At 39.4% G+C, this 16859-nt stretch overlaps 1 protein-coding gene and 1 pseudogene across 1 annotated transcript in view; one reads left to right on the plus strand and one right to left on the minus strand.

Moving 5' to 3' along the window:
- Positions 1-16859, minus strand: part of ST6GALNAC5 (ST6 (alpha-N-acetyl-neuraminyl-2,3-beta-galactosyl-1,3)-N-acetylgalactosaminide alpha-2,6-sialyltransferase 5) — a 209625-nt gene that overhangs the window by 107485 nt on the left and 85281 nt on the right. The window lies entirely within an intron of this gene.
- Positions 14565-15384, plus strand: LOC105001366 (annotated as a pseudogene).

The raw sequence follows: 16859 nt of genomic DNA on the forward strand, positions 1-16859 counted from the left end.
ATATGGTCCTTATAAGGAAAGACATGCAGGGGAAAAGGCCACAATGATGGAAGCAGAGTTCTGAGAAATACAGAGGTGCCCAGGGCTGCCAGCGATCACTGAACATTAGGAAGAGGCAAAGCATTTCCTCAGAGCCTTCAGAGTGGAGCAGGGCCTGTGGACACCTTGATTTTAGACTTCTACTTTCCAGAACTATGAGAAAATAAGTTTTTGTTCTTTGAGTCACCCAATTTGTGGTAATCAGTTATGCAAGTCCTGGGGAAATTAATATGGTAGGTAAAGCTAAAAATACTTTAGGTTTTTACTCAGTGAAAATACTGCAGGTTTTTCAGTAGGTCGGAAGTATTTCAAAATCACAAGTAAGGAAAAAATTAACAATAAATAAAATTTTAAAAATTTAATTGATTCATAGAACAAAATCAAGGAAATAAATCAATCACACTTATCTTCCCAATAAATGTGAGGAGTCCATGCCCCTCAGTGACCTCAAAAAACCTCCTGACTTCCATGTTAAAAAGTGAGCATAATCATCTCTCTCCTCCCTAAATTTATGCCCAAAATCTTGTGTGACTGACTGTGATTATTGTGTAGAAGCGCCAGATGTTCAAAACTGGAGAGGTGGTTGAGAATAATACTGCTGAGCCACAGGAAATGCAGTTGGCCTTCAATAGAAGTGAGTGGAGTGAAGGTTCTGGAAAGAGGTTGTTGTTCAGTTGCTCAGTTGCATTGCTCAGTCACATCTGACTCTTTGTGACCCCATGGACTGCAGCATGCCAGCTTTCTTTCCTCCACCATCTCCAGGAAACAGGATAAAGGGACAAAACAGATCTTCAATTCATAGGAATGATGATATCATCTAATAAGCCAAAATATGAGCGAAGTCAATATGGGGCCTGGTTTGGGACAAAGAAACAAAGGTGTTGGCTTTACACAGAAAGGGACATGCCAGGGGAAGAGAGAGGTTGGACCTATCACCAGGATGTCTGTAGTATAAGAAGTTTATTGTAGTCTGTGGACTTGGAGCTGGTCTTCTGGGATCTGCATTCAGGGTGTCTCACTCTGCATTTGTGACTTTAGAAAACCAGGGATAATCATTATACTCATAGAGTTGTTTAAGAAATGAGTCTTCATAGTACTAAAAAGCATTTCTGCAACCCAGCATTATGCACGTTTGTGCTGTATATTTTTCTTGGATCTCAGGCCTTGTACATGGCTTTACCTGGTAGTCTCAAACCATGGTAAATGTAGAAGCAGTGATTTCAACAGAGCTTGACTCTGAAATTTTGCAATGATCATGCCCAGTGTTTCAAGGTATGGGGAAAAGAATTCTGCAAACAGTGTAACCACTGCTAAAATTTTATTTTCTCCTTTGAAGATTTTGTAGTTTTCCAAATGTTTTCCAATAAGGTAATGCAAATTTGATAATCAGAAAAAATTAAAGAACTAGCCATGTCCCTCTTACTCCTCATCTTCCCACTGGAAAAAAAAATGGAGGTGGCAGAGATAGCAGTGGGGTGGAAAGATGATTATTTTTGTTTCAAAGAATAAGAACATCAGTTAAGAAGCAAAAGTGCTCAAATGCCCCACAGCCCCTGCCCTAGTCCTGCCCAGGCAGCTGACACTGGGGCTGGTTGTTCAAGAGGTCAGGGGAAACTTAGTAGAAAACTAGGAAAAAAATGTTTAAATAGACTCAGATTGAATTTAGTGAATTATTCTGATGAAAATACACAGGCTCAAGCAGGAAAGCAAAAGGACATCGACAAGTCTGGATGTTTATTTAATGCAGATTTAAGGACTTCATTACAGAAAAACATTGATTAATAATAACTTGATGTGAAAGTTGGACTATAAAGAAAGCTGAGCACAGAAGAATTGATGCTTTTGAACTGTGGTGTTGGAGAAGACTCTAGAGAGTCCCTTGGACTGCAAGGAGATCCAACCAGTCCATCCTAAAGGAGATCAGTCCTGGGTGTTCATTGGAAGGACTGATGTTGGAAGCTGAAACTCCAATACTTTGGCCACCTGATGCGAAGAGCTGACTCATTGGAAAAGGCCCTGATGCTGGGAAAGATTGAGGGCAGGAGGAGAAGGGGATGACAGAGGGTGAGATGGTTGGAAGGCATCACTGCATAATAGACATGGGTTTGGATGAACTCTGGGAGTTGGTGATGGACAGGGAGGCCTGGCGTGCTGTGGTTCGTGGGGTTGCAAAGAGTCGGACACAACTGACTGACCGAACTGAACTGAACTAGACTTCTAAACAAAAGCCAATGTGTATATAGTTGAAATAAAATTGATAAAACACAGCAATTGCATTGTCCCAGGTTTCAGAATTCTAGATCCTTAAGTACTTTTTCATAATTTAGTCCAGTTTTATAAGGGCACAATGATTAGAGAGGATGGCAGCCAAATATTATTAAAAATATAAATATATGCAATATCTGATCTAATGACTACCATATTGATTGCTAATTTATCTGTGTCTTTATGTAAAAAAATTAAACAAATCCCTGCTTGACACACATGACAGTCACGGATTTTTAGACACTTAGGAATCTTAAGAGGGTTTTAAAGTGTATCCAATACAGCTCCCTATACAAAGTAGGCATTACAGTATATAACACAAGTGAAGGGTAGTCAGGCCCTCAGATGAGGTCTTCAGATCTTTGTCTGTCCACCTTCATATTATCCAGATCTGTAATAAAAAAAAAAAAAGAGCTACCACTTAGCAACCTCTGTGTGCCTGGAACTGTGCAGGGTTTTTGTTTATCTGTTTCAGTCACAGCACCTGCTTCTTCCCCCCCACCCCAGCCCTTTATGCCACTTATCACTTATGTAACAGCATTTTTTACTAGTGTGCTTTTTTGTTCATTGTCCACCTTTCCACTGGACAGTAAATTCTTTGAGGGTAAAAATTGTGATAATTTTGCTTGCTGCTATATCCCTAATCCCTTCTACATAGCCTGGAACTCATCAAGAATTTGTTAAATTAATAAACACAGCTTTGGATTCTTCTCCCAGCTTTGAAATTAACCAGATCTAAAGGTCATTGAGGTGTTCCTCAAAGCTAATAAATGTCAGCGCCAAGAATCAGGCCCAGCTCCATTTGACCACAGAGGCCATGACTATCCTTCCAAGCTTCTTGGCCACCCAATTAGTTTAAAGGGAACCTATTAATTAAGCAATTTCAAATTAATGACATGAATTATATCCAATTCCTGCTCCCTCTCCCCAAAGCTAAAAAAGTATGTATTTCAAATCTGAGTTTTAATTTTCTACAAGATGATACTAATGTCACCTCTGGGCTTGATGTTTTTATAATGCTTTACATTATATATTTCAATGTTTACACATGCTCACCATCCCCAGTCATCCCTATGGTTGTCTTTTTTCCTCTGACCAAAACCATACACACAATATAAATCAATGATTTGCTGGAATCAGTCTGTACTGGCTCCCAGAACACATTGTTAAATTTTCAGAGAGTTTGTGAGCTGGATGTCAAACCACAGCCATTATTAAAAATTAAACTTACAATAAAATAAATTATATGAAAAAATTTCAGTGGAGAAAGAATAAGCTTTCAAACAAATGGTGCTGGAACAACTGGACAACCATGGGCAAAAAATAGCTTTGACTTAAAACCATACCATATAAAATATTAACTCACAATGATTGTGGATTTAAATTTAAAATTTCAATATTTTATAAGAAAACATAGGAGAAAGTCTTTAGGATCTAAACCTAGGTGAGGAGTCTTTAGACATTACGTTAAAGGCAAGATCCATAAAAGAAAGCACTGATAAATTTACCTTCATCAAAATTTAAAATTTTTGTGCCACAAAAGGCCCTTTTAAGAGGATGAAAAGATAAGTTACAGACTGGAAGAAAAAACTCGCAAACCACATATCTGACAAAGAATTGTCAAAACTCAACAGTAAGGAAACAAAAAATCTGATTAGTAGCTTGGTAGAAGATTTAAAGAGGCACTTCATGAAAGAGGTGAGGTAACAAACAAATACATGAAAAGCTGTCTAACACCATTAGCCATTAAGCAATGCAAATTAATATCTCAATAAGATTTCATTATTCAATTATTAAAATAGCTGAAGTGAAAAATAACAACACAAAACTCTGGCAAGGATGTTTGATTGATCTGTCATACATTCTGATAGGAAACTAAAATGAGACAACCACCTGAGAAAATAATTTCCAAAATAATTTGGAAAAATTTTCTGTACTTTATCATATGACTCAGCAGTCACACTCTTGGTCACATCCCAGAAAATTGAAAAATTACATTCACACAAAAACCTGGACACAAATGTTTATGGGAGCTCTATCCATAACAGTATAAGGCTGCTGCTGCTAAGTCGCTTCAGTCGTGTCCGACTCTGTGCGACCCCATAGACGATAGCCCACCAGGCTCCCCAATCCCTGGGATTCTCCAGGCAAGAACACTGGAGTGGGTTGCCATTTCCTTCTCCAATGCATGAAAGTGAAAAGTCAAAGTGAAATCGCTCGGTCGTGTCCGACTCTTAGCAACCCTATGGACTGCAGCCTACCAGGCTCCTCCATCCATAGGATTTTCCAGGCAAGAGTACTGGAGTGGGGTGCCATTGCCTTCTCCCAGTATAAGGCTGGAACAACTCAAATAATCCATCAGTGGGTGAGTGGTTAACCAAACTGGTATATCCACACAATGAAACACTGCTTAGCAATAAAAAAGAACGATACCTGAAACAAAGTTCAGAGAATTCTGCTTAGTGAAAAAGAGTAAATTTACATGACCTATGGTTCTATATTTAAAACATTCTGGATATTGATTGTTATATTAGCAACAGACATGGAGAACAGACCAAGAATTATGAGAGACAAGGATAGAATGGTGACAATCTAAAGAGAAAACACAGGGGATTCCTTTGTGGTAATGGGACACTTATGCATCTTGAATGTCCTGATGGTTATATAGATCTATACAGGGGATAAAACTGCACACATACCACAAACACAACACACCGACACACACCGACAAATGAATCCATATAAAAATGATGATAACTGATCAATGTTTTTAGTCTAGTAGTATCATGTCGCTGTTGTTCACTCGCCCAGTTGTGTCCAACTCTTTGTGACCCCGTGGATTGCAGCATGCCAGGCCTCCCTCTCCCTCACCACCTCCCAGAGTTTGCCCAAGTTCGTGTTCATCATATCAGTGATGCCATCCAGCCATCTCATCCTCTGATGCCTTCTTATCCTTCTGCCCTCAATCTTTCCCAGCATCAGGGACTTTTTCAATGAGTAACCTGTTCGCATCAGATGACAAAATACTGGAGCTTCAGCTCCAGTAGTATCATACAAGTCTCAATTTCATGTTCATGATATTGTATTACAGTTATATAAGATGTCAACATTGGGGGAAGCTGGGTTAAAGGTATGTGGGGCTCTACTATTTTTGCAAATATGTCTTATAATTACTTCAAAATAAAAAGTAAACAAAACAAATGCATAAGAAATAAATACTCAAGACAGCAATTTCTAATTGTTTTACAACATTTTAGTATTAACTCTGTCCTGAAGTTATTTACATCCACCCAAAACGGAGAAGGCAATGGCACCCCACTCCAGTACTCTTGCCTGGAAAATCCCATGGATGAAGGAGCCTGGTAGGCTGCAGTCCATGGGGTCGCTAAGAGTCGGACACGACTGAGCGACTTCACTTTCACTTAACACTTTCATCCATTGGAGAAGGAAATGGCAACCCACTCCAGTGTTCTCCCGGGGAAAATCCCAGGGACAGGGGAGCCTGGTGGGCTGCCGTCTATGGGGTCGCACAGAGTCAGACACAACTGAAGTGACTTAGCAGTAGCAGCAATACTGGTTGTATTAGTCAGCTCAGGCTACCGTAAGAAAAATGCCAGAGACTGAGTGGCTTCAACAACAGAGTTTTCTCACAGTTCTGGAGGTTGGGGAGTTTAAAATCAAGGAGCTGGGCCGATTTGGTTCCTGGTAAGAGTGCTCTTTCTGGCCTGTAGATGACAACCTTCCAGCTGAGGCTGTGTCCCTACATGGCAGTGTGCAGGAAGCTCTGGTGTTTCTTCCTCTTCTAATAGGGACATTAATCCTGCCACGGGAGCCCTATCCTCATGACGTCATCTAAAGTTAATTACCTCCCAAAGTCTCCAGCTTCAAATACTATCACACTGGGAGTTAGGTCTTCAACATACACATTCTAAGGGGATGCAAACATTGAGTCCCTAACAATGGAAGCATCATACAAGTTCTGCTACCGTGCCTCTCTTCCCTACTCTGCATTCAGTGACATCTCATTGGTAGCTGGAATCCAGCCATATAATAGTATTTATATTATAGAAATAAGTACAAACTATAAACCAGAATTTGGTTTATTGTACTGCTAATTGCAAAACAAGTAGAACCGTGGAGAAAATGTTAATATTGTAAATTAAGCCTTAAAGTGTGCTGTGTCTATAAACCATTATATCATGAAGAGCATCAAATTGATAAGCCAGCCTTCTATTATTTGAAAACAATTGTTTGACTCGGCAAAGAAATTGCTCACATTTTGATTCATCAAAGAAGTTTGTCATGAGTGAGAAAAGTTTCAACATTGGTCTTTTTTTGTTTCACTTTCTTCTTCTTGAAGTGAAAGCGAAACTGTTGGTCACTCAGTCGTGTCTGACTCTGTGACCCCATGGACTGTAGCCCTTCAGGCTTCTCTGTCCATGGAATTCTCCAGGCAACAATACTGGAGAAGGTAGTTATTCCCTTCTCCAGGGGATCATCTCTTCCTGACCCAGGGATTGAATCTGGGTCTCCTGTATTGCAGGCAGATTCTTTACCCTCTGAGCCACCAAGGAAGCCCTTTCTTCTCATTAAGTAACCAAAAATATCAGTTGCATTCATGTTGGGACTACACACATTCATTAATTGCAACTGCAGATTGGCTACAGACACAAGAAATTTTTTTAATTAATTAATTTATTTTAATTGGAGGCTAATTACTTTACACTATTGTGATGGTTTTTGCCATACATCGACATGAATCAGCCACAGGTGCACATGTATCCCCATCCTTAAACCTCTTCCCACCTCCTTCCCCACCCATCCCTCTGGGCTGTCTCAGAGCACCGGCTTTGAGTGCCCTGCTTCATTCATCGAACTTGCACTGGCCATCTATTTTACATATGGTAATATACATGTTTCAATGCTATTCTCTCAAATCATCCCATCCTCTTCTTCTCCCACATAGTCCAAAAGTCTGTTCTTTACATCTTTGTCTCTTTTGCTGTCTTCTATATAAGGTCATCATTATTGTCTTTCTAAATTCCATATATATATATGTGTTAATATACTATATTGGTATTTCTCTTTCTAACTTACTTTTCACTCTTTATAATAGGCTCCAGTTTCATACACCTTATTAGAACTGACTCAAATGCATTCTTTTTTATAGGTAATATTCCATTGTGTTTATGTACCACAGCTTTTTTATCCATTCATCTGCTGATGGACATCCCAGTTGCTTCCATGTCCTAGCTATTGTAAATAGTAGACACAAGAATTTTGCAAAAACCAATGAAAGCATTCTGTGAGGACCAATATGCTATATGAAATGAACCACAAAAAATATTGCATATTTGTATTTTATTAGTAGTGAGTGAATGAGTGAAGTCATTCAGTCATGTCTGTCTCTTTGTGACCCCGTGGACTGTAGCCCTCCCAGGCTCCTCGGTCCATGGGTTTCTCCAGGCAAGAATACTGGAGTGGGTTGCCATTTCCTTCTCCATGTATTAGTAGTGTTAGTATTTTATTATTTCTAAAGTGTTAGTATTTTATTATTTCTAAATAATAGTATTTTATTATTTCTAAAGCAGTGTTAATATTTTATTATTTCAAAAGTGTGTACTGTCATCACATCAATAAAATTCACAATAAGCTTAAGCATGTACACATTCACATTTTAAAAGGGAGATAGGGGGTTCAGGACTGGGGGGACCCATGTATAACTGTGGCTGATTCATGTTGATGTATGGCAAAAACCATCACAATATTGTAAAGTAGTTCAGTTCAGTTACTCAGTCATGTCCGACTCTATGAGACCCCATCGACCGCAGCACGCCAGGCTTCCCTGTCCATTGTGAACTCCCACAGCTTGATCAAACTCATGTCCATTAAGTCGGTGATGCCATCCAACCATCTCATCCTCTGTCATCCCTTCTCCTCTGGCCTTCAATCCTTCCCAGCATCAGGGTCTTTTCCAATGAGTCAGTTCTTCGCATCAGGGGGCCAAAGTATCAGAGTTTCAGCTTCAGCATCAGTCCTTCCAACGAATATTCAGGACTGATTTCCTTTAGGATTGACTGATTGGATCTCCTTGCTGTCCAAGGAACTCTCAAGAGTCTTCTCCAACACCACAGTTCAAAAGAATCAATCCTTCTGGCTTACTTCACTCTGTATAATAGGCTCCAGTTTCATCCACCTCATTAGAACTGATTCAAATGTATTCTTTTTAATGGCTGAGTAATGCTCCATTGTGTATATGTACCACAGCTTTCTTATCCATTCATCTGCTGATGGACATCTAGGTTGCTTCCATGTCTTGGCTATTATAAACAGTGCTGCGATGAACATTGGGGTACACGTGTCTCTTTCCTTTCTGGTTTCCTTAGTGTGTATGCCCAGCAGTGGGATTGCTGGATCATAAGGCACTTCTATTTCCAGTTTTTTAAGGAATCTCCACACTGTTCTCCATAGTGGCTGTACTAGTTTGCATTCCCACCAACAGTGTAAGAGGGTTCCCTTTTCTCCACACCCTCTCCAGCATTTATTATTTGTAGACTTTTGGATCGCAGCCATTCTGACTGGTGTGAAATGGTACCTCATTATACAGAGTGAAGTAAGCCAGAAGGAAAAACATAAATACAGTATACTAACACATATATATGGAATTTAGAAAGATGGTAACAATAACCCGGTGTACGAGACAGCAAAAGAGACACTGATGTATAGAACAGTCTTATGGACTCTGTGGGAGAGGGAGAGGGTGGGAAGATTTGGGAGAATGGCATTGAAACATGTAAAATATCATGTAGGAAACGAGTTGCCAGTCCAGGTTCGATGCACGATGCTGGATGCTTGGGGTTGGTGCACTGGGATGGCCCAGAGGGATGGTATGGGGAGGGAGGAGGGAGGAGGGTTCGGGATGGGGAACACATGTATACCTGTGGCGGATTCATTTTGATATTTGGCAAAACTAATACAATTATGTAAAGTTTAAAAATAAAATAAAATTAGAAAAAAAAAAAAAGAATCAATCCTTTAATGCTCAGCTTTCTTTATAGTCTGACTCTCACATCCATACATGACTACTGGAAAAACCATAGCTTTGACTAGACAGACCTTTGTTGGCAAAGTAATGTGTCTGCTTTTTATTTATTTATTTATTATTTTTTTTTTACTTTACAATATTGTATTGGTTTTGCCATACATCAACATGTCTCTGCTTTTTAATATGCTGTCTAGGTTGTCATAGCTTTTCTTTCAAGGAGCAAGCATCTTTTAGTTTCATGGCTGCAATCACCATCTGCAGTGATTTTGGAGCCCAAGAAAATAAAGTCTCTCACTGTTTTCATTGTTTCCCCATCTATTTGCCATGAAGTGATGGGACCAGATGCCATGATCTTAGTTTTCTGAAAGTTGAATTTGAAGCCAACTTTTCCACTCTCCTCTTTCACTTTCATCAAGAGGCTCTTTAGTTCTTCTTCACTTTCTGCTATAAAGGTGGTGTCATCTGCGTATCTGAAGTTATTGATATTTCTCCTGGCAATTTTGATTCCAGCTTGTGCTTCATCCATCCTGGCATTCTGCATGATGCACTCTGCATATAACTTGAATAAAGAGGGTGACAATATACAGTCTTGACATACTCCTTTCCTGATTTGGAACCAGTCTGTTGTTCCATGTCCAGTTCTAACTGTTACTTCTTGAATTGCATACAGGTTTTTCATGAGGCAGGTGAGGTGGTCTGGTGTTCCCATCCCTTTAAGAATTTTCCACAATTTATTGTGATCCACAAAATCAAAGGGTTTGGCGTAGTCAATAAAACAGAAGTAAATATTTTTCTGGAACTCTCCTGATTTTTCAATGATCCAACAGATGTTGGCAATTTGATCTCTTGTTCCTCTGCCTTTTCTAAAAGTAATTATTATTCAATTAAAACTAATTATAAAAATTATATTAAAAAGAGAGAGAGCTAGTGTATAAACATTTACTGGCATAACACTGTTTATTTACGGGCATAAGTCCAATCCTCTCTCTTTGTTCTTAGTTCAGTGGAGAAATCACCACTCCCCTTTAAAGCACAGATATAGGTTAATTGCGCCACATCAGGCTTTTACCTTTTGCATATGTTCTGTTTCTGGGAAACTGATGACCCCTGTATGTTCAGATTTGTGTGCTCAGAATCAATGACCTTCTACCACTGTAAACCCTGTTGACTTTGCAGGAAGATGCTTTAGTTTCTCCTGTGAAGAGACCCTTAGAGTGGGCTGGGTAAGTTCCACTTTGCTTTCAGCTTAGACTCCAAATTTACAAGTTTTCTAGTGGTTTTTCCATTTCTTTCGGTATAACAAAATCTGAAAGCAATATTTCTTTCTAGCAGATGGTTCATGGGATTAGTCACTTTGGGTCTTTACCTACTAAATGTTTTACACTCACTGTCCCTTGGCTGTGACAAATACTGGCCCAAGATCAACATCCCAGCTGATTTGCTGTTTGGTTCCATGTAATATAGTTTGACTTTCAGGCTCAGTGCTTCTGCTTATTCTGGAAAGTCCTTCATCCCAATTCCAGTACTCAGCATCCTTTCTTCTACTGAGGATTCAGTTCAGCCACCTCCTCCCTTGTCTTTCCTTTCCAAATCCATTCAATATGGAAAAATACACGTCCTTTTCTCTGAATCCCCCCAGAATGTAGCCAAACCTTTCTTCTGACATCTTCTCCCTCATATTGCTGTCGCATATTCTGAGGCTTATGTCACAGGTTTCTATTATCTCCTTAAGGACAAGGCTCTTTCTTAATTTATTTCCAAATTTCACCATGGTGGCTAGTTTAATGCCTGTGCATAGTAAGGACTATAAATGATAATGAAGAGAATATATCTTATAGTTACCATAAAAATAGATCTAAGATATATAAAATGACTGTCTCAGTGCCTGGCTAATGGTGGCTGCTCAATAAATGGTGTATGTGTGTGTATAAAGTACACATATAACATAAATATGTGGTATATATTATTACCATTGCTGGCACTACCATTGTTGTTGTTGTTTAGCTGTTAACTCATGTCTGACCCTTCCCAGCCCCATGGACTGTAGCCCACCAGGCTTCTCTGTCCTTGGAGTTTCCCAGGCAGGAATACTGGAGTGGGTTGCCATTTTCTTCTCCAGGGGATCTTTCCAACCCAGGGATCAAACACGAGTCTCATGTCTTCTGCGTTGGCAGGCGGGTTCTTTACCACTGAGCTATCAGGGAAGCCCAGCACTTTCATTGCCATATGACTATTACTGATACAGATTCAGATTTCAGTGAAAGCATCTATGAATTTTCTAGCGCAGTGTAGGGTAAGAGCTTGGGCCTGTAAGTCAGGAGTTAGAAGATGCAAGTTTTCATCTCATTTCTGCCCAATGTTCATGGCCTTGGCTAATCAACCTCCTTGGGCTTCAGTTCCCTCATGTGCAAAATATGTTTGTGAATGCCAGAAGGTTGAGCCTCTTTGAAGCACTAAGGTCTGTACCTCCACAATATCACATGGCAAGTCCCCTTGTGAGAGCTGGGCTCTCAGGGACACTCACCAATGGGCTAAACCCTCACCAATGGGCTAAGGACCCTTTGGCAAAGTGTTTTGGTGATGTGCAGAGATCCCCAGACATTCCACTTGTTGATTTTACTGGCTGGATAAGGACTATTTTCTTCTTCAGTTTGTGATCATAGTGAGAATTTGAAAGTTGTTGAAAAAAAGAAATAAACTCCAAAGAGTTTTGGAGGTGACATAGCTAATCGTTTTTCTCTTGGCAAGTTACGGTGGGGGAATGCCTCTCAAGTGGATCACTCTGATGACAAGGCACTGATGCACCTGCTGACCCCACGTGACACAGGCCTGGGGACCTCAGTTATGGAGGCAGGAACACAGAAGCCCGGAACGATCATGTGTCACAGCTGGGAGATGCCTTTCTAGTCCAAGCATTTGATCTTACACATGAGGAAACTGGAGCTCGGAGGGACCAAAGGCCTCCTTCAAGGTCACAGAGCCAGTTAGTGGAAGAACTTGGAAGCGCACCTCCTAGGGTCCCAGCTCACAGCTTCTGCTCCCACTCTAGTCCCACTCACCATGGGCCAGCATCACGGCCGGCAAGGAGCATCTCTGATGCCAAAGTGAGATCCAAACAGACACACAATGTCTTCTCCCCTGCTCTCCCAGTTCTCAAATAAAATCTGACTGTTGGAGAGAGTTGATGTTGGCTTTGGGAAAAACTAATTCCAATTCTTAACTCCCATGAGAACAGTGAAGATTTTTGTCTTTAATGTACATGCCATCCCATCCTGGATGTGATTAGTAGGGAGCGGTAATCAACTGGTGCCTCAGAGGCCCTCTTCCTTTTCTGGCTGAGCACAGACCCAGAAACACCCCTCAGGATGTGGTTTACAAGAAATTGTGGATATGTTTCCTGGAACATATCTGTCTAGACTCAGATGGCAGCTGCTAGGCCATGAGCTCTAGAGAAGAAGCAGTCCAAGCATCAACCTGGCACAAGGCCTGGCAGATGGAAGACATTCAGTATGTTGTTTGGATGAGTGCAAAAACTGTCACTCATGCTGGTGACCACAATGTCACAGGATATTTAGTAGAATACGAAATGGCTCAGTAATGGATGCCCTTTAACAAATGAAGATGAGGTTGAAAATGAATCATCTGAGCTTATGGTTCTTGATATGTTTTTGGAGTAAGGAAACCAGACATATACTTTGTCAGAATCACTGTAGTGGAAATAGTTACGTGGGTGGAAGGGAAGGAGAGTAAGTATATTCTTATTTATCATCTTATTTAACTAGTGTTAGCATATATTATTATTTTAATAGTTTTGCTTCTCTCTTTTCTCACTCATTAGCAACTCAGGATGACCTGGACTTTCTGACACTGGAATCTGGCACCATTCTGTAATTCTGTGCTCTGGAGCTTGATATGAGAGCTAAGGCTCTCATTCATTCTCTCTCTCTCTCTTTCTTACTGGCCAGTTTTCTTTCTTTGGAGGGAAGCTAGTTCTGTGGGGAGAAATCAGGGAGCTGACTGCTAAGGTAGGATAAGCTTACAGGAGTAAGAAAGTCTCCTGAGGCAGAGACCTCTAAGTCCTACTCCAAGTCCCCTTGCTGGCCCAAATTCCCTGAGGATGGAATAATGTGGCCAAGTTACAATCAATTGTGGGAGGAAGTGTCATGAGGGTACTTCCTGGCCCATATAGGTACTTGGAACAAACTTCTAGCTCTCTCCTTTTTTTCTTTTTTAAAGTTAATTTTATTGAAATGTACTTGATTTACAATGTTGTATTAGTTTCTGGTGTACAGCAAAATGACTCAGTTATATGTGTATATATATGTGTGAATATATATATTTTAAAATATTATTTTCCATTATGATTTATTGCAGGTTATTGAAGGTAGTTCCCTGTGCTATATAGTAGAACCTTGTTTATCTGTTCTCTATATAAGAGCTTGCATCTGCTAATCACAGAATCCCAATCCATCCCTCTCCCATCGCTCTCCTCCTTGGCAACCACATGTCTGTTCTCAGTGTCTCTGTTAGCACCCTCTTTTCCTGACACAGCAACCTTGCAGGCTACAGGATAGAAAAAGGTCATCTGACTCATTTTGGACTTTGAGTGCAGAATAAACCTCAGTGTGTTAAAAAATTTACTTGTTAGGTTTATTTGTTACTGAAGCATAGTCTATCCTGAACTTTCCTCTGATTTATCAAGCCCATTTCATCTGAGAATGACAAGTTGGAGGTGGGGGGCAGGCAGGATGCAGGACAGGAGGCTTTTGTGAATTCAACATTTTGCATTTGTTTAGAGATCCTCCTCTGTTTATCCGACCCTGTTATTGCAAAGATTTGGACCGATTGAATGACTGAACAACAATTCCTGTTATCCTGCTTAGAAATACGAATGTGTCTGCACAGGACAGAGGGATTTGAGGGGAATTTATACACAAGCCCAAATTTTCTCTTTTGCTCCTAGTTTCCCCAGTGTTCCTTTTTTTTTTTTGCTAAAAAAACAAAAACAAACAAACAAAAAAACAAAAAAAAACCTATTTTGATAAAAGACAAACTTTCTGGAGATTTAAATATTTCAGATGGTAAACTTTCTGGAGATTTAAATATTTCAGATGGTAAACTTTCAATAATTTTATAGCTTTTTAATCATCATGCTCTTTTAGCTTTAACAATCCCTCATTTAAAATGACTAATTTTCCTTAAGAAAATAGGGGAAATGGTTCATGACATTGATCTTGGCAGTAATTTCATGGACCTGACATCAAAAACATTGGCAACAAAAGCGAAAATAGCAAAGTGGAACTACATCAAACTAAAAAATCTTCTGCAGAGCAAAGAAAACAATCCTATCTCCCATCTCATGGTCTTTTTCCTACTGAAAGTTTTCATCCCCACTATTTCCTTCTGAATTATATAACCTTATGATTAATCATTTTAATGTGCAGATTAATTCTGGGTCTTCATGTCCTGTCCTTAGCTGACATAAATGAAGGAAATGAAAGAATAGAAGATATCAATTAAATCATTTACCTCTCCTCTCCCAAGAGATTTTTAAAGCAGATATTGCAAGGCAAAGAAATCAAACTCCCTTGCCATTGACCAAGTCATATTAAAGCCCTAGATTGCCACCTGGTAGATATTGCTTGACTGCTCAAAATTATAGATTTAGGTCTCTACAAAAAAGGAATATACTTCTGCAAGAAGAAGAACAGTTCCTCAGTTAAGTGTTGGTTCAGTTATGAACTGACCAAGTACTCCCAGATACCATGTCTGTGTCAGCTAAAGCAAGGACTCTAGTGTCCCTCACAGGGCAAAGGTTCACAGTACAGATACCCACTTTACAATACCCAGCTGTAAAGCATCAATTCCTGCAATGGTAGTCATTCAAAATGTTGTAATTAAACCATCATTAATTAGGTCCTAAAACATTGTTATTACCACTAATGTGGTGTCATCACCAAAATACTGCCAATGAATCATCAAATGCATGGAAAACAAAATGTGAAGATGATGATGATGACTATAATAATTTGTAATCTAGCCTTGATGCAGGTAACATGCATACTTGGTTTTGAATCCATTGTACTGAGATTAAACATGCATGCTGCATGTCTCCAAGCTATGTTTTAGAAAGATAGCATTTAATGAGTATATAAGGTTACCATATTTTTCAATTAAAAAAAGATACCAACTGAGTTTCCAAGTACAACATCTGAAATAAAAAACTAATTGTCCTCTTTAAAAAATAAAGTTTCAGATTCACTTTAAATAGCCATTGAAATAAATGTCTAGGTCCAAGATGGAGCTACTCCTGCCTGGTATGCCAGCTCAGCAAACTGATACAGGTAACTTTCAAGTCCCGAGAAAAGTTTCATTTGACTAGAAACACAGTGTATCCTGTCAAACAATCCCCACATGCCAAGCCAATTCAGGGTTCTATATGTATTTCCTTTTTCCTTATTCATTTTCTCTTCTTTATTTTTTATTCTTTATCCTATAAAAGCATCCTGCCTTCAAGCCCATTATGAAGTTCTCTGGACCCTGGCAAATGGAGACTGCTTACTTCATGAAGTGTTAAATAAAGTTTGTTTGTATCATCTAAATTGTCTTTAATTATTTTAAGAGAGCTTAATCTCTACTTATTTCCTGCCACATGATAAAGAAAATATGTTTTTAAAGCTACAAGATACAGTTTCTAAGTCAGAATTATTTGTATTATAATCAACCTAGATATATAAAATATTATTCATCCTAAACTTCAGTTAACATCTAATAAAAAAGGCAAATTCATTTTTCTGGGATTGAGCTGCAGACGAATAGATAAGAAAGCTGTGGTACATATACACAACAGAATATTACTCAGCCATTAAAAAGAATACATTTGAATCAGTTCTAATTAGGTGGATGAAACTGGAGCCTATTATACAGACCGAAGTAAGCCAGAAAGACAGTATTTAACGCATATATATGGAATTTAGGAAGATGGTAATGATAACCTTATATGCGAGACAGCAAAAGAAACACAGATGTATAGAACAGTCTTTTGGACTCTGTGGGAGAGGGTAAAGGTGTGATGGTTTGGGAGAATAGCATTTAAACCTGTATATTATCATATGTGAAACAAATCGCCAGTCCAGGTTCGATGCATGAGACAGGGTGCTAGGGGCTGGTGCACTGGGATGACCCAGAGGGATGGGATGAGGAGGGAGGTGGGAGGGGGGTTCAGGATGGGGAACACCTGTACACCTGTGGCAGATTCATGTCAATGTATGGCAAAACCACTACAATATTGTAAAGTAATTAGCCTCCAATTAAAATAAATAAATTTATATTTAAAAAAAGGCAAATTCAGGAATTCTGCACATGATTTCATTTTTATTCTCATTACTCTCTTGCTAATAAATGTGTGTGTGTGTGTGTGCACACTCAGTCGTGTCTGACACTTTGTGACTCCATGGACTGTAGCCTGCCAGGCTCCTCTCTCCATGGGATTATTCTGGCAAGACTACTG

This window comes from Bison bison, unplaced genomic scaffold (assembly GCF_000754665.1).
Source record: "Bison bison bison isolate TAMUID 2011002044 unplaced genomic scaffold, Bison_UMD1.0 scf7180017864382, whole genome shotgun sequence".
In the NCBI taxonomy this organism is placed as follows: Eukaryota; Metazoa; Chordata; class Mammalia; order Artiodactyla; family Bovidae; genus Bison; species Bison bison.